A 21,236-nucleotide genomic window follows, 5' to 3' on the forward strand; every position below is an offset into this window, starting at 1 on the left:
CTCATCCTGACGATTAGCTACAGTGTCAGAAAGCAAGAGTAAAATAAACTGAATAAATCCATCAATTGTGCAAGCTTAAACGGATTCTCACGGTAGTCTCAAATTGTTGTTCTTTTATTTTTATTTTAACATTTTGGGTGCGTCAGCACTTAGGCTATTTTGCACCCGTTACATTATACGGGGTCCAGCCACTTATCGTTACAAATAACAACTCGTAAAGAAATAAAATAAATAAAATCCTAAAATATTGTGACTTCCGATAAAAGCTGAAGCTGTAAAGCGGCACTCAGCACACATAAGGACAAGAAAACACACACAGAATTATACTGGCCATGGGGCCAGTCGCCAGAGCCTCGTCAGTCTGCAGTCCAGGGTGCACTACGTGGAAGTGAGGTTGATTTTGGGCGCCTACGTGGAAGGTACCCCTTACACCCGTCTGAAATTGTTGTTCTCCGAAAACTAAAGAAAGTGAAAGACATAATCCTCTCGCGTTAGTTAGGACGTGTCAAAAAGTAAGGTGAATTTTCGATTTATTGAAAAACGTGCATAGAAAAAAATATGAAACTGTAGTATGTTTGACACACGTATCACACTAAAATTCGACATAGGAACTACTGCCTTCGTGGGCATACGTGTGAGGTGGGTCAGGGAAATGCCCATTCGGTGGTGTTCTTGGTCCTCACTCGGATTTTTGGGCACCCAGCGCGCACACACTTTCCTGAAGCCAAGTTGGTCATGGACGATACTCCTCACTGAACCATATGAGATATTCAATGCATCAGCAATGTCATGCAACCTGACTCTTCTGTCTTCACGAATCATCGCATCCACGTCACACACATTGCTGTCGGTGATGGACGTTGCTGGTCTGCCACTTCTGTCATCATCTGTCACACTACTCCTACCACTTGCAAATGAGTTACACCACACATACACTTGTTTCTGCGACATAACACACTCTCCATAGACCTCCAAACCAGTCTCGATGAATTTCCCTTGACTCATAGAAAACGAATAACACTGCGCACCTCCTCCTTGGAGTAATATTAAAGTCTTTGCGCCATCATTAAATTGCTCTAGGTACCAGACGGGTTGACGTAGAAGGCTGTAATTGCCGTCAGACTTGCATCACCTTGGTATCTGACAAATACAAAAAATTTAATTAGCTACAAAAAAAACTCTGGGTTTTACAGACAAATTCACCTTACTTTTTGATACACCCTTGTAGAATGAACAAATACCTAAGCTATTACTCCGCTATCAGTCTATTGCACTGGGGTGAACATATTTTTGAAACATGACACACTTGAGCTCTGTTAGAAGCCGGGTAGGGGGAATGAGTTAAATCGCAGTGTAGTCTTCCTCACAAGTCACACGGTGTAGGAACACGCATTTTTGCACGCCAAACTGTTTAAAAGCACTTTCCTTTCTCATTTCAAGCTCGACTTGGCTTTAGGAAGCTTAGTACTTAATCCCCCAGAACCCAATGTCTTCAGACATTTTGAAAAGTGAATGAATACTCTACAACGCGTGAAGAAATGCAGGTTAATACTAACTAACTAACTAACTCTCTATCCTTCTTAAACCCGAAGGTTCATGGCTGCAGCAACACAGGCCTTCCATCTGTCCCTATCTTGAGCAATATCTATATACTCTTTTCCATCCCTACCGATTTCATTTAGGTCCATCTCCGTCTTGGCCTTCCTATAGGTCTCTTACCACCAGGTTTCCCAACAAGAATCCTGTAAACTCCTCTTTCTTCTCCCATTCGTGCCACATGGCCTGCCCACCTAAGTCTTCTTGATTTAATTATTCTAATTATATCTGGACATGAATGCAAATTATGTAGTTCTAAATTATGTAACCTTCTCCACTCACCTGTCTCCTCATCCCTTTTAGGTCCAAATATTTTCCTAAGGATCTTATTTTCAAATACTCTCAATTTATGTTCCTCTTTCAATGTAAGGGACAAAGTTTCGCATCCATATAATACTCCAGGCAAAATTACTGTTTTGTATATTTTAACTTTCAGTTTCTTAGATATTAAACGAGAAGACAAAAGTTTATGAAGAGAGAAGTAACATGCATTTCCTGAATTAAGCCTACTTTTTATTTCCTCTTTAATATAATTTTCATTTGTTAATATTACTCCTAAGTATTTGAATTTGGAAACTGGTTCAAACGAGTTGGTATCAATAATTAGATTTTGATTATTACCTAACACTTGGTTTCGGCCTGTAAGCATATATTTAGTTTTCTCTTTGTTAACTTCCAAACCTATCTCTTTAGGAGTTTTGAAAAATATTTTAGCATTATTCAGTTAATTCAGCATTAATTCAGTAGGTTAATACGGCAAAAAAATTGAACTTGGTTCTAGACCTGAATCGGCTAATATGTTGCTGATTACTCAGGTATTTTCAATACTGGCTTTACATTCGATTAGCTATCGAGATATCGAAATAACATGATATCGCTAGACCTCGGATGTTACGTTTTTAACCTATTTTTTCCTTTGCAGGTAAATAAGAAATAAGTTACATCAGGGTTTCATAAAAAAATTCGACACCTGATTAAGTTTTATAGTGCCTAAAATAACCTATCTTGCTTGTAGGAATCTATTTTAGGTTCTTGCGCCTACATCAAACCTGTTTTCTTTACGTTTTATATTTCTTTTGCGTTTTACATGATTTTTACATATCACAGAAGTATTTGTTGTTTGATAATGAAACACAATCAATGACTAACTTGTTTGAAACATACACAGGTTGATTTCCCTCCAAGTCCAGAATGTTTTATCAAGCTCTAAACAAAGTGAAATGTCTGGCGCCACTGTTGCCAGCACAGGCCAAAGTGCAAACTTCTGATCCGCATTGCTTTGCTTACTTTTAGTGCTTTCTAGCATTCAAATTTGCACCATACGAAGATGATCATCACAGATAAAAGACAGAGTGATGTCTGAGGATAATAGTACAAGTGTTAGTATTACAATAATTAGTGGATCATTTTGAAAATGATTCACAGAAATGAAAGTTTGGTTAGAAAATTCATTTTTGATGGTTAGGCCTATGCACATCTCTTAAAATTTCTCACGGTTCCATTGGAATTTTGATTTTAACAATTGCACCAAATTAATATTTTTTAGGAACTTTGAACCAATTTGTTTTTGGAACCTTCTTTAGGACTTTATTAGTCAAATTTAATATTTTTAGAACCTATTTTAGAATTTTTCGGACCTATTTTTGGATTTTTAGAGCTTATTTTAGGAAACTAAAAGTACATTTTTAGATCCTAAAAATCCGAGGTCTAGATATCACTTAGAGATTGTACACAAATCACAATTAGAGTGATTGTTTTTACTTCGTCTTCTTGCCTCTTCTGGCTAATCGCAAAGATGAGTATGAGTGGTTATCAGATGAAACTGACGCAAGGGCAGTCGCAAGCACATATCGACAACACACAAAACACAAATTCCACATTATACAGGGTGTTCCACTCAAACCTCCCACATTACAATTCATCATTGCTGAAAGGTTGTGAAACATAATGGATGCGAGTGGTACTAGACAAAACACAAACTCAAAGAATTTTATTGCATGAAGCGCTAAATACGAATACACCTCTACACTGAACTCTAATACACTTCTATGTGTTCACCGCCGTTTGTAGCACGAATAATATCCAATCTGAGAATTTCCGGATTGTTTATTAACACTTCTAGTCGCCAAAAACTTCGTACACCATGCCTTAATGGTTTTTCCATCAGATGCTTCACCTCCATATTCTCTCCGGTAATTTCTTTGCACTGTAATGATTGATTTGTTCTCTGCATACCTTGAATACAGATTGTGCGCACTGCTGCGGAGTCGCCATTGTGCTTTATGCGATTGTGGCGCTCCATAGTGAGAGAACGGTGAACTTCGAGGTCATGCAATAAAATTCTTTGAGTTTCTCTTTCTTTTCGCCAAAACAAGGCGAGAGGCCAAACAATCAAAGAAAATAATAGCTTCTCTTTCGGCTAGTACCACACTCATACAATCATGTTTCATAACCTTTTAGCAATGATGAATTGAATTGTGGGAGGTTTGAACGGAACACCCTGTATATAATGAATATGAGTCCACACGCCAGTATCTTGTTAGTCTGAAAATGGCAGTCCAGGTTTTACAGTGGGATGGAACCATGAGTATTACCGTGCAAATTCTCCATGACTACCTTCATTAACTTTTCTCTTACATCCTGTGTGCTATTAAGCGATACATGTTTATGTATGCTGATGCAGAAGTTGTCAACAGCTTGCTTTGAGTTTTCTTTTAATTCTTGAAGCTCTTATTGGGTGAAATAAAGTGCACGAACATGGTGATGGACAATTTGCAAGGTAATACTCATGGATCCCACTGTACTATAGGTTGACATTTGGGTGTCTCCTCAAAGGGTAACACCTTACACCCAGAGATAACAATTAGATATGGAGAACAGAACTCGCAGGATATTTTCAAAAGAGAAAGTTTGAGAAATCGACTCCAACTATTATTCTATCAAAGTTAAACTTTGTACACCTTATGCTCTGATAGGCCAATCGGAACTGGACCTACAGTTTGAAGTTGGATCAGATTGGCTGTAATATGACTCCACCAGGGGTTTAACACGATACTCCTTGATTACAAGGCAAGACTTACAAGTAGATCATAATTTTGTAAATTGTTTGTTATTCTTCATGTTAATATGAATTCGTGATTAATATTACGGGAACATGGTAACTATGGACAAATATAGATTTTTTGGTCGTATATCAATCCATACCACTTTATATCTACACAAAAACTATTTATTGTGAGATTTTTGTACTCTTGGTAATTAGACGTTACCTATTTATCAAATAGTTGGTTTTCGGTCTATCTTGGCATTGTTTACCCTTTTGTCGTCCATTCATCTACATAGTACATGTAAATAGTACTACATAGATACATATATTTTATGTGAAATACGAGGGGAGAGTGAAAAGTTTTGAGCCTCACATGGAAGGAGTGATGCTAGCTAGTTAAAATTTTGGAGGATGTAAGGTGTGAGTTTTGAGACACACTGTGCGAACCTTTATGGCATTCACATGTTTTCTTCTATGTTTTTGTCAGGTTGAAAATGAATGAAGTGTAGAGAAGAGAGCGCAGTGATTCGGTACCTCTGTCTGCAAGGCCTCACTGCACAGGGTGCTTTGGTCGATGTGGCTTCACCGCACTTCCCCATCCACCTTATTCCCCCGACCTGGCCCCGCCAGATTTTCATCTTTTCCCTGCTATGAAGAACTCACTTCGAGGACGTCACTTCCACACGGACGAAGACGGTCTTTCAGTGCTGTGAGACTCGGGACAAATCATTCTACCAGATTACTGTAAACAAACTTCAGCACAGAATGCATAAGTGCATTGATCTTGGAGGAGGGTGACTATAGAGATTATGTAGAGAAATCATAATGTGAAACTGTAGCTCAAATACCCCTTCCCTGTGAGGCTCAAAACTTTTCACACTTCCCTCGTACATATGCGGTATGAACATTAATTATTAAGTTATTTTTGGGTTTCTAGGAGGTTTTTGAATATTTTATATAGTTTATAGTATTTGTATTTTACCTTATTTTACGTCGCTTTTCTTCTATTTTTGGTTAATCGTGACGATGAGGATGAGTGCAAAGGAACACACACACACACACACACCACAGAACACCCAAGCGGTGTAGCGACATTGTAGGTCTACCACTTTGACGTGAATCGCCACCGAACCATCTAAATCATAGGCGTAGCTAGAACTTTATATTTGGGTGTGCACAAAACAAATAAGGTCTTGTACCTTTTTAAGAGCATATTTTGCAACACAATCACTTGGCTCGTTAACTGCACTGATGTTTGTAAAGGAATATAAATTCACTAAATGACAGTGTTGAAAATTCTGAATATATGTAGCAGAAAAAAATCAAATTGCATAGAAATTACACACACACACAAAATGTTCATAAATGTTACAAACAAATACATCAAAATACACGTCATCTACAACAAGAGACGTCTGTCAAAAGGTAAAATGTTCTTTACTCATCAATAACTTCATTTACATCAATAGACTAAGATTTTCCTGCTCCACAATCTATCTATCCTGCTCCTGAGTTGCTCTTAATTGAGTTTTAACTTGGGTATGCTTGGAGAAAGCTCTCTCTCACACGTGCAGCTTGTGACAGGTATAGAAGAAAAGCGCTGCAGTACAGAGTAGAATGCAGTGAATATCTTCTTTCTCCAATGACATCAAAAAATCGAAAAACTACAGACACTCGTTTCATCAGCGATAATGCACACGTTTGTACCAAGTAATGACATTTTTAACTTCTTACAAACTGCCGCTTATTTTCTCTCTTATTGAAATATCTGTCTTTAATTCTCTTTGATAAAGCAGCTCATTAGGGTGTGCCTAGGCACACCCGGCACACCCCGTAGCTACGCCTATGGTCTAAATGGTATATATTATATATATATATACACAGTATACCGACTGACATTCTATTTTTAAAATAGCATGTAAACTGGGGGAACGGGTGGTGAGAAAATGAACAGAGGAACAGCTGGAAACGGCCTCTGGCCAATGGGGCTGGTGAAACGTGTGAAAAAGGAGTCCATCGACAAATCAATAGCAACCACTATTATCTGTCCACCATTTCGCGGTTCACCAGCTTTCTGCTTTGAGGCCCTCGCAACGGTCAACATTTGGACACCTCCGGGAAATAGGTTTTGATTCACTGACCGTGGAGGTTTTTGCCTGTCTCACTCTTTGTCTGTCAAAACGAAAAAAAATGCAGGTTGGAACGGAAAATGTCCTGGATATACGAACGCTCCGATGAGATAGTGTGTTCCTACTTTATGCAGTGGGATTGTGACCATTGTGATACAGGGAATATAGATGTTGCACTGTGAGAGAGCTTTCACGGTGCAAGAGGCTGAGCGGTAAGAGAAAGAGATGTTGAAAGGTGCAAGAGAATGAATGGAGGGAGAAAGAGAGATTGATTGAAATTAAAATTGTTGTGTATATCAATATCATGAAAATTATTTTGATATGGGAGTCATTTGGCAAGAAAAAGTTAGCCTTCTTATATTTCTATAGAATGCAATTACATACAAGGGATGGACAAAAATATGGAAACACCTACGAAGAAAAGTCTGAATGCTGTAGCTAATAAGGTACAGGACCGTCTTTAGCTTCCAAAACTGCCTGCAGTCTCCGAAGAATGGACAAATACCAGTCCTGGATGGTGGATAATGGGATCTTGCACCATTCTTCATGCAAAACATGGTCACAACCCTTCTCAGTGTCCTGTCTCTGTCACTCGGTGTACATTTTCGTCCACGCAGGTGTTAATCTGGTAATGTCTTTCCGGACACACCATTATGCCATCATGATCTTGGATAGAGTCCCTCTCGATACGCCAAATAACATGGCTACTTTGGTAACAGAGGCGCCTGCAAGCCGGACACCAACAATTTGCCCTCTTTGAAACACTGTCAGCTCGGACATGATTCAGTATCAACAGCACAGCACGCTATCTACAGCGCAACTCTCGACTCCTACCAGTCCGATAGGGTCCTATCTCACGGCGCAAAACAAAAGAATGTCGCACCGCGTCTGATTTCAAGTGGAAAACTTGCGTCGATACTACCCGTTCCGATGTCGTGGTGTTTGCATATTTTTGTCCATCCCCCTGTACATTTTTCTTTATGGCAATTAGAAATTAAACTTTGTTATCTTCTTACAAGTGGTTATCTTCTAAATCTTAAATAAAGGCCTATATTCCGTAAAAAAAAGATCAAAATATTAACTTATTTCTACCACAGTAAAACATTCAAAAACAATAAAGAAAAATTATACAAAAATACTCAAGTCCGGAGCCATCTATTGTTCACCATAGCAAACCATATCTCAACATAGTAACGATTTTTTAAAAAAATCTATTTTTGCTTTTGAATTATTCAATAAGATAAAATCAGACTATATTGTCAAAAAACCATTGAAATTTGTTATTATAAAACTTTGTAAAAATTAAGTCAGCCTGAATTTGATTCTGGAAAGAAAAAATATCAATAAAGAAGGAGGTGAAAAAATTATCATCACCACTACTATAAGAACATCGCAAAAAGCAGAAATTGGAAAATTTGTAAGTAATGGAGGCATTCAAAGAGGAGCAACGGGGCGTTGTCCGCTTCTGGACAGCGGAAGGTACTGTATGTCCCGGGCAAGAGTGCAGGAGTGGAACAAATGCTTTCGCGAAGGACGCATGTCGCTCGTGGACGTCACGCGGAGTGGAGTACCGAAGCGTGTCACAGACCAGCATGTTGCGCAGATGGATGAGCTCGTCAAGACATACAGTCGTGGGAAATCCTGAGCCACTCCCCCTATAGTCCAGATCTGTTCCCGTGTGACTTCCACATCTTCGGTGAGCTCAAAAAAGCACTGCTGGATAACTGTTTCATTCGGACGATAACGACAAGGAGTACGTGCGCAACTGGTTCCAACAGCAGCCAAAGCATGCCATTTTGCGATTCTTCGCACGTGCAACGCTAGATGGCATACAGAATTGACAGGTCTTGCGCTCGAGCGAAAAACGCTGGAACGAGCCGAATACACTTGAACTCTCGAACCCTATTTGCGTCTTATGTCTATGGTAGTGGGTCCTCAAATACGTATCGTGAAACAAAAGACGAAGTGAAATTAAAAAACAAGTGAACATAGTAATCATATTCATGTTAAAATGCAGTTCTCTATATCTTACAGAGATATACAGGGTGTTGCAAAATACCTGTTACAACGCTTGGGAGGTGATTCGACAAGTAAAAACAAGGAAAAAATGCCATGTGAAAAAATGTCGAAATCGGCACCGTTTTCGAGTGAGAGGCGTGCGAAAATCGCCTCACACCATGTTTATGGCACAATAACTCAAGAAGGAAGAAATATATCAATGTCGGATTAAAATAATACAAACAAAATCGTACCTAGCGAATACAATGGTGCATCAATTGAGGCCCAGTGTAAATTGCGCAAGGGGACTCTCAAAGAAAGTGGGGAATCCCCTGATGGAAAATATAGGTAATTTACTACTATTTTCTACATAATGTTGAGATCGGAATGTAGCCAGTAAAAAATGGCGACGTATGTCCACATGTCTCACTACTGCTGGGACACCATCCAAAAATGGAAAAAAATACGGGAAAATCATAAAAAACGTTTTCAATCCCTTAATGTTGACACACTACTTTCCAGTACGAAAAACAAAAGTTAAACAATGGCCACATGTCGTCAAGCTGTACATACACTACAAGAGCTCCCCAAAGAAACTGGGTAATCCTCGAAGGAATGAAGACGGAGAATGGCGAGAAAACGCACACAATGGCATGTAACATTTCCAGTCACAGCACATTTGGAAGGGATTCCACTGAGAAGCGCACAACCTCCGCACATGCAGATCGACGGTATGAAGTACAGCGATATCCAGCATTTTCACTCGCACCTTTCACTAAAGGACACTATGCGGTGCTGATAGGGGCTCACAAACACCGTTATACTCAGAGACGTTGTTGAAAATGTCCGCCATTAACTTCAAGACAAAGATGGCATCGGCGAAGCACTGATTGTCTGGTACGCGCAAATATCTCTGGCATGTCACCAATTGTCCCAGCAGCGGCACTAACACGAGCAACGAGATCATCAGTACATTCCACAGGGGTTTTATACACACAAAGAAATCCAGTGATGTGAGGTCGGGGGAACGAGGTGGCCACGGTAAAAGTCCACCCCTGCCAATCCAACGATCGCCGAAAATATCGTTGAGTAAGGCCCTGGCTCCCCGGTCGAAATGTGCGGGGGCGCCGTCGTGTTCAAACCAGATACGTTGTCTACCTGCCAGTGGCACGTTTTCCAAAAGTTCAGGTAATACGTTATGTAGAAACACCCGATACTTCCCACCACACAAGTAGAAGGCAAAATGTACGGGCCTATCAAGTGGTCACCTACTACGCCACACCACACATTCACTGCGAACCTATGTTGATGATGGCGCACAATGATTGCATGCGGATTGTCCATATCCCAAGCGTGGCTGTTGTGGCTATTGAACATGCCGTCCTTGGTGAATATTGCCTCATCGGTCCACAAAACTCTTGTTGGGGAAATCTGGAATGGCAAGAGTTTGTTGCACGTACCATTGGCAGAAATCCATGCGTAGGGGAAAGTCCGTGGGCAGTATGTGGTGCACCTTATGCAATTTGTATGGGTGCAATCCCTCCTCCTGAAGAACGCGGAACACATTGCTATGGTGGGTTTGTTGAGTACGAGCAATGACACGTGTGCTGGTGTCAGGACGGTCTCGTATCGCGTCCAACACGTCCTCTTCAAATTGCACGGTGCGCACAGTGCGGGGTCTTCCACAATCCCACCTACGGGGTAGTAGAGATCCAGTTTCACGCAGTCGAGCATCAAGTCTTTGAAAGAGTGCATGTGCTGGTAACCGCCTATTGGGAAAACGTTCTTGATACGAACGCCGTGCTTCACGGCTGTTTCGGTTTGCCTCTCCATAAACGAGATGCATATCAGCAAGCTCGTGGGTAGAGTACTCCACCATTCTCCTGTTCGAGAACTGCCCAGCAACAGGGGCACTTTCCCTCCGAGTGACGGATCACAACTACCGTGATTAGCACCCACGTAATGTCACACAGGTGTCCACGCAGTTGTTGCAAACCGAGAAAGAACAAGGGAATACGTACTCTACGTACAATATTCCTTGGCGCAATTCAACCATACACACACGCCAGACTAAACTCCACGCTGCGAGACGCAGAACAAGACAGGAAAACAACGGTCGACTACACTCTCTACGTAGTATCCACCAACACTAATACGTAACAGGTGACCTACACTCACAGCGCCTCTAGTGGGGCTTTCTGTATCAATTAGCTGAAATCAATCTGAGCGTAATTTGACGGCATAGCGTCATTTTCGAGTGAATTTCCTATGTCCCGAGTGTGGGACGGTGCCCCTGCAGTAGTGGGACATGTGGACATACGTCGTAATTTTTTACTGCCTACATTCCGATCTCAACATTATGTAGAAAATAGTAGTAAATTTCCTATATTTTCCATCAGGGGATTGCCCACTTTCTTTGAGAGTCCCCTTGCGCAATTTACAATGGGCCTCAATTGCTGCACCATTGTATTCGTCAGGCACGACTTTCTTTGTATTATTTTAATCCGACATTGATATCTTTCTTCCTTCTTGAGTTATTGTGCTTTACACATGGTGTGAGGCGATTTTCGCATGCCTGTCGCTCGCAAACGGTGCCGATTTCGACATTTTTTCACATGACATTTTTTCCTTGTATTTACTTATCGAATCACCTCCCAAGCGTTGTAACAGGTATTTTGCAACACCCTGTATAAAAATGAAATAGATGATTATGGGCTGAAACTACCAACGCTGACATTTTAAGTTTCTACGATTATTGTCACATTAAAATGATGTTCGATTGAATGTTATAACTAAAGGTAAAGGTAAAGTGTTCCCCTATGCTTAGCACCACGCCATGATGGCGTATAGGGGTGTGGGGGTAACGCCCCACACTTTCTTGATCCGGTCGTAAGTGGGGGTGATGTGATCAGCATCACGCCCCTGACTGCCTTTACCCCCCAAGGTTTCCCCCAGGTACCCATGTCATTCGACGCTGGGTGGGCGCCGGGGCCGCTTCCAACGTTAGAAAAGTTCCCGGATTTGAACCGGCCGGGGATCGAGCCCGGAACCTTGAACATGGTAGTCAGACGCGTTACCGACTGAGCCACCGCGGCCACTGTTATGTTATAACTGCATTTTATTATTTCGCAGAATATCTTTATCCTTTTCGGTATGTGAACAATGATGTACAGTGGGATCCATGAGTATTACCGTGCAAATTGTCCATGACTATTTTCATCAATTTTTCCCTTACATCCTGTGTGTTTTTAAGCGATGGATTTTTATGTATGCTGGTGAAGAAGTTGTCATCAACTTGTTTTGAGTTCTCTCTTAATTCTTGAGGCTCTTATTGGGTCAATTAAAGTTCACGAACATGGTGATGGACAATTTGCAAGGTAATACTCATGTATTCCACTGTACACGTACTTCTTGTACTGTGATACGATATTTGTAATTGATTAGGCAGGTCTGCATGTGTATCCATTTTACCTTTACGGTCTGTAGATATTGCATACTTTCATATGTGTTGTATTTGAATCTTACGTAATATACGAAATTATAATTTAGATTTGTAATTGCACAGAATGGTTTCCTTCCATATATGGGTTTTAGGTTAACAGTGCTGATTATTATGTTCTGAAATATGGGACGTTGTCAATCATTCCACTACGAGTGCGGTAAGATCGAGCGTAGAACGATACCATCTCATTCTAATTTTGTTCTTCAGGTGCAATCCGCATGAAGGCAAGGAAACTCAATTACACAATATTTTCGTATTAAACCTTTCTTACCTTCCAAAAAAATGGTCAAATTCCGGATCCTATACACCGTGGATACTTCTTCTAGAATTTCTACGGCTTTTAGAGTAGCATTAACACCATCCTGGAGCAAGGTGAAAGCTTTTCCCAGTTCTTTCCACGATCTAATCTGTACTTGAAGAGACCAAAGCGTGATGCTTACACAGTATCAGCGGCAATTAACCCTGATGCGCCGGCAACCCTTTCAACGCCAAGGGATTGTGGGTTGCCGCTCTCGCAGGGGCGGGATTGATTTACAATTTCCGACTGGGCCAGACCAGAACAAGCTGTTTCCACGTTGGTTTAAGCGTCGTGTTACTGTGAATACCTTATAATGCTATTTACCTGCACAGAATTTTAACCATGTTGTAGCACAGAGAAAATCTAATATAATAACAATTAAGCAAGACTTATGTCATCAATGAAATTATTGGGTGTAAATATGATTGTGTATTTCGAATATGCTTACTTCAATTTTGGTAATGAGATTTTCTTAAGAAAAACGTACGTCGCATTTCTGCCACTCTTGGCTAATAGCGACATTTGAACCGATGATTACATCCTAAAGAGGAATATCAAATAGATTTAATATAAACATACTATTATCTATTATTCAACTGCTACAATGGAATTATAATGAGGATTGCATTGTAACGGCATTGTTAAAAGCGAGTAACAAGCAAAATATTTCAATAACGTAAAGTACTGTTTTTAAAATCAGTGCACTTTTAGTAATTAAAAGCAGGCTCCTTTAAGCCGCATAAAACACAGTTTCCCTTTATTAAAAAATAAACCCAGATTTCAACAATGCTGCTAAATTACATGACTCAGTTTTGAACTTCATAAACATTTACATAATACCCTTAAAAAGTAGTCCTACACAAAATTTACCAGCAAAGCCTCGAACCTACGGTTAGTAATATCACAAGGTTATTACAGAAGCAAAAACTATGTAAAGAGATGATAATTAATTGTGCACCAGATAGAGATTCTGCAAAAGCTTACGAGATGAAAATTGCTGTAAAAGTATTAATGGAAAGCTTTTTGAAAGTAAAATCCGATATGTTCGAAATAAAATGGAAGTACAATAATAAACGTGTTATCGCACAAAGAGAAGATTAATTCAAGTAGGAAGTGAAATGTTTGTATCGCTGTTTACTGAAATGTTCCATAACTTTAATGTTAGGTTCTGATCAGCCATCCCACACATTCATAAGTGGCATTTCACTCCCACCTAACAATGCGCGTAATTGTTGTTCTGCCTACAATACCAAGAACGACGCCAACGCTGAGTGAAGTTAAGATCTGAAACTACGATTGACGTTGACGCCTGATGTCAGGGCCTGAAACAACTGCAATCATTGGCGTCAAGGTTTCAAACGACCAGATTGGCGTCAAGGCTTCAATCGACTACGACGACGATTGACGTCAAGGCCTGAAACTACCGTAACGATTGGCGTCAAGGCCTGGAACTACCGTAACGATTGTCGTCAAGGCCTGGAACTACCGCAACGATTGACGTCAAGGCCTGGAACTACCGTCACGATTGTCGTCAAGGCCTGAAACCACCGTAACGATTGACGTCAAGGCCTGAAACTACCGTAACGATTGCCGTCAAGGCCTGAAACTACCGTAACGATTGACGTCAAGGCCTGAAACTACCGTAACGATTGACGTCAAGGCCTGAAACTACCGTAACGATTGCCGTCAAGGCCTGAAACTACCGTAACGATTGCCGTCAAGGCCTGAAACTACCGTAACGATTGCCGTCAAGGCCTGAAACTACCGTAACGATTGCCGTCAAGGCCTGAAACTGCTGCAACGATTGTCGTCAAGGCCTGAAACTGCTGCATCGTTTGACGTCAAGGCCTGAAACTACCGTAACGATTGCCGTCAAGGCCTGAAACTACCGTAACGATTGCCTTCAAGGCCTGAAACTACCGTAACGATTGTCGTCAAGGCCTGAAACCACCGTAACGATTGACGTCAAGGCCTGAAACTACCGTAACGATTGTCGTCAAGGCCTGGAACTACCGCAACGATTGACGTCAAGGCCTGGAACTACCGTAACGATTGCCGTCAAGGCCTAGAACTACCGTAACGATTGGCGTCAAGGCCTAGAACTACCGTAACGATTGTCGTCAAGGCCTGGAACTACCGCAACGATTGACGTCAAGGCCTGGAACTACCGTAACGATTGTCGTCAAGGCCTGAAACCACCGTAACGATTGACGTCAAGGCCTGAAACTACCGTAACGATTGTCGTCAAGGCCTGGAACTACCGCAACGATTGACGTCAAGGCCTGAAACTACCGCAACGATTGTTGTCAAGGCCTGAAACTACCGTAACGATTGACGTCAATGCCTGAAACTACCGTAACGATTGTCATCAAGGCCTGAAACTGCTGCAACGATTGTCGTCAAGGCCTGAAACTGCCGCATCGTTTGACGTCAAGGCCTGAAACTACCGTAACGATTGCCGTCAAGGCCTGAAACTACCGTAACGATTGCCTTCAAGGCCTGAAACTACCGTAACGATTGCCGTCAAGGCCTGAAACTACCGTAACGATTGGCGTCAAGGCCTGGAACTACCGTAACGATTGTCGTCAAGGCCTGGAACTACCGCAACGATTGACGTCAAGGCCTGAAACTACCGTAACGATTGTTGTCAAGGCCTGAAACTACCGTAACGATTGACGTCAATGCCTGAAACTACCGTAACGATTGTCGTCAAGGCCTGAAACTGCTGCATCGTTTGACGTCAAGGCCTGAAACTACCGTAACGATTGCCTTCAAGGCCTGAAACTACCGTAACGATTGCCGTCAAGGCCTGAAACTACCGTAACGATTGCCGTCAAGGCCTGAAACTACCGTAACGATTGTCGTCAATGCCTGAAACTACCGCAACGATTGACGTCAAGGCCTGAAACTGCTGCAACAATTGACGCCAAGGCCTGAAACTACTACAACCAGTGGCGTATACTGGGTTAAGAACCTGGGCTATCGCACCATATCATAGTGTTCGAATGAACAAAAATTTGCTGGTGTCGTTTTTTTTAACTCATTTGGGGTGGCGGGTTGAAGTGATGTGACCCTGTGATTAGAAATATATACCTCATAAATAAATCATGGAAATGTACACCGTGAGTAAGGAAAGGGTTTCAAGAATTTCATTCTTATTTGCATAACTAAGAGGTCCTTATTGTGAAATATTATGTAGGCCTATATTCGAGAATAAAAATAAAATTTCAACCTACCTATTTTCACGGTTTTAAGTTCGGGTACTCCTTGTTGGCGCAGTGGCAACGTCGTTGCCTTGAAACTAAGGATTCCCGGGTTCGATACATAGTGGTTTAGATACCACTTTAACTGTAGGTCCGATCCCCATTACCTTATCTTATCTATTCATAAAGTGGATTGATTGATTGATTGATTGATTTAGTTTATTTTACTTCGCGTTTTGTGCCTCTTGGCTAATTTGCGAAGATGGGGTTGAGTGATGAATTGATGAAATTGATGAATGGACATTCACAAACAACCAAGCCCGACCGGGATTCGAACCCGGGACCCTTGGCGTCGCAGCGCGATGTGCTAACCACTCGGCCACAGGGTCGGGCCCATCAAGTGGAGATACAAGAAAAATCCACAACGAATTGGAGATTCTCGTCATTCGTAAGCTATAGACAGCTTGTTAATTATGTCCCTCATTTCTTTTCACTACACAACACAGCACATATCATTCACAAAAATACAATCCACTCACTACTGTATTCACACGCTGCATCTAAATAAATTCCATGCACCAAGACCACTCGACGCGATCTAGACTAGAACTGGTCCTTGTCATTTCGGTAAACCATTCCCGCTCAGCCAACAATTTTCTACTCCCCACTGTATCTCTAGTTGTTTGAAGGTCAACAACCTCTTTTCCAACTCCTCTGCAAGCGTTCAATGATGTTCTTGTCCCTGCCATGTGACATACTTTCCCCTTGTCTGCGATAATTTGGCTTCAAAATTCTCCATTCCTGAGAAAATTACATGCTGGGAAAAATTGGTTTGCAACATTGAGCCAGACTGTCGAGGAAGTTCAGAGGGTTTTTCCCCCGCCATAAGCAACCCTGTTCTCTCTCCTGTAACAGTTTGGCTTCACAATTCCCCGATCCTGGGGAAATTACATGCTGGGGAAAATTGGTTTGCAACATTGATCGGGGCCCAGTCAAGCTTGCCCGACAATCCCGTGGAGTTGCCCACCGGCGCTGTGCCAGCCGTCTCGCGAATTCAAAGAAAGTGGGCAATGTTTCCAACTCCTCTAAGAAATCAGGTTCATCTTCTTATTGAAATGAACAATTTTATGCACATTTTCTGATAGATATTTTTTGTGTATTTTTTTCACCGAGTCTGGGCTTTGCAGATAGCCTAGATAGCCCTGAATATACGCCGCTGACTACAACAATTGACGTCAAGGCCTGAAACTACCGCAACGACGATCAAGGCTTCAAACTATGATTATCCTCAAGGCTAAAAAATTACGTAATTTAAAACTTTTAGTCTGAGTGTTGCCCAAAAATCACTGAGATTTTAGATTCTCATTCTACAAAAATATAAACTAGGTGAATGGTAGCAGAACGTCAGATTCTCGCCTGATGGGAAAAGTTATTTTCGTCCGCCATCTTGAAACAGTCAGACCGATTTTTATCAAAGACCATTTGATCAATATATTTAGCAATTATAGTAAAATTATCCTAAAACCTCAATATACTACAGCTACGGGTGTAAAATGTGTATTAAGCCCCACTCCCCTACGAAGCTACGCATAATATTTTAAAGATTTATTCATAAAACTATATCTAAATAATGCTCTGAATATTGTCAATATAGTCACAGTACTTTCTTATGCTTCATAAATATATCCTAAACAGAGATTCGAAAATATCCGCAGAATTTAGAGTAAACAACACAGGCAAAATCTATTATTCGTCTATCATCTTGAAACAGTTTGACCTATCTTAATCATATGCAATACCAGTTGAAGCACCCAGTGTTCCTGGTTGATACACATTTATATTTAAGACACTATTGGTGTCTTGGCCCCATTTCGACCCCGCCCCTCCTGTACGACGAAGTATTTTACAGAGATTTTATTTAAAACATACAGCCGAGAGATTACTTTCTTAATATCCATAAATGCAGTCTACACAAATATGAGCACAATTCGAATCATTCACAACATTAAAAAAAATTGTTTCATCCGCCATATTGAAACGTGTTGAGAAATTTTGCGCATACAAAAATCTACAATAATACTCCCCGGTATTGTGAATATATCACCTTAAATGTTATAAATTAACATCTGTTATCGTCGTTATTATGTTTATTATCTGACAGCCACTCCGCTCCAAAATTCCAACTAAACCCTGTGAACAGTTTTCAGGCAAATACAACAACAAACAAGCTCTCTCTGCTAAAACAACTGCAAATATACTGCAAAAGCGCTTTGGAACTTGTACACGAATTACTATTTGAGCAGCCAATGCTCGTTTAAATAACCGTGGCAAATATAATGTAAATACTGCGATTGAAACGTTTACCAGAAGCACTCGGTACCAGAACTGCCGTGGTATGACGTCATCTGTTCCCATGATGCAACTGTGATGACGTAAATGAATGTCCGCCATTACTACACGTAGAGAACTGTCAGTTTTCTTGTTGCGAAAGCAAAACAGACCAAGCGACAGGATGGAAACCACCACTAAAGTAAAGTAAATAAAAAAAAAGTAAAGTGTTCCCCTGTGCATAGCACCACGCCATGAAGGCGTATAGGGGGTGCGGGGGTAACGCCCCACACTTTCTTGATCCGGTCGTGAGTGGGGGTGATGTGATCAGCATCACGCCCCTGACCGCCTTTACCCCCCAGGGTTTCCCCCAGGTACCCATGTTATTCGACGCTGGGTGGGCGCCGGGGCCGCTTCCACCGTTAGAAAAGTTCCCGGATTTGAACCGGCCGGGGATCGAACCCGGGACCTTTAGCATGGTAGTCAGACGCGTTACCGACTGAGCCACCGCGGCCACCACTAAGTGCTAGATTTTCAACATACCTTATTGTTAATTCTCAACAGACAGGAGAACGCCACCTACCTGGCTTCTGGTGAGTGACTCTGGAAAGAAGAATACATGAAATATTAATTTTCATTAAAACCATATACTTCAAGCAATTGATAACATTAAATACAATGTCTAACCTGTTTCTAAACTAAAATTTTCGAACCTGTTGAAATTTAATACTTTTCCTTTACTAATATTGTAAATATTTTTCAAGATTAAAGAAGAGGTGTAAGGGGTGACATTTCCAAAGGCTCACAAATGTCAAGCTCCCTTCCACATAGTTCACCTTGGATTGAATTTTGCAGACTAACGAGGCTCTGGTGTCTGGACTCCCATTCAGTATAATCCTACCATTCATCCTCACCTTCGCGATTAGCCAAAAGTGGCAGAAAAGCGAAGTAACTCAATCATCAATCAACATTAAAATTTTAATTTATTAGGTAAACATTCACAAGACCACAACAAAAAATTATAAAATTGGATTTTGAAAAATTCAGATATCAATTATACTCTGTCCGAGGAATCTCTGGAGGAAGCGAACGAAAACAAGTAATGTGCAAGTAGTGACTCGTGAGAGGAAACCGGATTGCGTGGAGGGGAGAAAGAACTGTAGCTACCAGCTGTTTGGAGCAATGAAGCAGTGCCGTTATACGCCTTGCTCCAGAGATCCCTGGGATAGAGTATAGCCTGACATCTCAACTAAGGAAACGCTGGTACATATTTCAAGTTTCAGCTATTTATCTTTTAAACAAGAAATAACGTGCAAGAAGACGTAATGTTGATAGAGCTGTAAGCAAATATATGTTAATAAGAGATTAAAATTTAGTTGCGGGGTTAGGAGCATGGTATAAATTATCCTGATTGCTGAGAAGGAGTTTAGAAACTGTCACGGCAGATTAATTATCCCTACACAGACGAGTTTAGAAGTTACCCAGAGGCAAGGCTTAGAACAAATTACATAGCATAACAAAAAGGCACGGCCATGAAATTAGGCGCATTGCAGAAGTTTGCGATTTTGCCACGTCGGAGCACAACCCCGTTTGTGTTCGGAGGTTTAAGAATGAAAGATCTCGTTGTAGAGTTGGGCTTTGTAATCCACGTGATACAAACTGACAATATTTTGCTAGAAAGGTCAGGGATGACACAAAAGTGCCCCAGAGAGAGGTCGGCCTCACGCTCGAACTAGGCAACGCAGCCCGGTTGACGTTGCCACACAGTGCGCGGGAACCAGCGACTTTTGTCCCGCTTTCGCTTTGCTTTCCCCATATGTGGCAACAGTGCAATTCTGCCCAGCCGCCTATTTTCATGACCGTGCGTTTAGATGCTGAGGCTTATTTTAGGCTTTTCTCTACAGTTATGAACAAATCAACAACAACAACAATAGGACGCCAGTTCTTGTTATACCGTCAAGGCATATGGGGGGATGTGGTCGCAGGGTCCAACACTTCCACAATCTCTGTCATTTGTGGAGGTGTGGTCAGCACCACGCTCCGGTCGCCTTTATCTTCCCGTGTCGATTTATTAGAGGCTGGGTGAACTCCAGATACTCTCCATGTACGGATGTTGCTGGGAAAAATTCCACCTGACCTCCAGCACACCGGGAATCGAAAGGGGACGTGTCAAACAGCCACCCTAAATGCTGAAACATACCTTCTCTCTCTCGCTCTCTCTCAGTGTGTGTGTGTCTTATATTATCTACAGTATGTATTTATCTACAGGGTAGCGCACGAATAGTTGACACATTTGAAATTTAGATTGCAAATTTATTTATAAATATTACATGTGCATATTATGACATACAGAATGTCTGTCCGTGTAAAGTTTTCTCACTGTATCTCATGTTTAGTATGGCCCCGTTTAGCCGAACAACCTCTTCAAGGCGGGTGCGCATATTTCTTACCACTCTACGGCACATGTCTTCGTGAATATAACCACACAACTGAACTATCCAACCTCGCATTTCCATAATGTTTGCTGGCTTTAAGGGGAAGAGTTTTTCCTTTTAAAAAAACACACAAAAATCACAGGGATTTAAATCTGGGCTTGAAGGCGGCCAGAAGAAACCTCCATTGTGACGATCAGGATATCGATTGGAAATCACTCTATCACCAAAAACTGTGTTCAAAAAGTCCAACACAACATTAGCGGTGCGAGGGATAGGTGGGGTGAGGTGAGATGTGAGGGCTACGTGTCATGGCAACTCGAACAGCCTCAATGTTTTCAGGGGTCCGAACTTGATCAACGCGAGGTCGTCTTTCTTCTTTCACGGTGGCTTCTTCCTCGAACGTACGGTACAAACGAAGAATGGCGTTTCTTGCTGGAGCCCATCGTGTTTTGAAATGAGCGAAATTTTCGTTGCGTACTTGTAACGCTCTTCGTTTCTGCATACAACAGGACTGTTTTGGCGCGCTGCACTGACTGCCGGGAAATGGATGTGCTTACTATAGCCTGACAAGTTAAGTCCCGATATGCGCAGATCGCTGCGGAGCACTTCGTATTACGTCATCCTCCCCACCACTCTTCTACTCACTGGTCTGGCGTTGAGATTACCAGTGGTGCCAACTCAGCAAAATTAAGCTAAAACAA

General features: G+C 41.5%; 1 protein-coding gene across 2 annotated transcripts in view; it reads right to left on the reverse strand.

Annotated features, from left to right (window-relative positions):
* Window positions 1-21,236, reverse strand: part of Ac76E (adenylate cyclase type 2 Ac76E) — a 943,073-nt gene that overhangs the window by 698,813 nt on the left and 223,024 nt on the right. For both annotated transcript variants that reach the window (XR_014443972.1, XM_083143984.1), the window contains exon 2: window positions 18,684-18,703. The gene's annotated coding sequence lies outside the window, so the exon portion shown is untranslated. The remainder of the gene's footprint in view (window positions 1-18,683; window positions 18,704-21,236) is intronic.

Source organism: Lepisma saccharinum, chromosome 22, assembly GCF_977018435.1.
Source record: "Lepisma saccharinum chromosome 22, izLepSacc3.1, whole genome shotgun sequence".
NCBI classification, from domain to species: Eukaryota; Metazoa; Arthropoda; class Insecta; order Zygentoma; family Lepismatidae; genus Lepisma; species Lepisma saccharinum.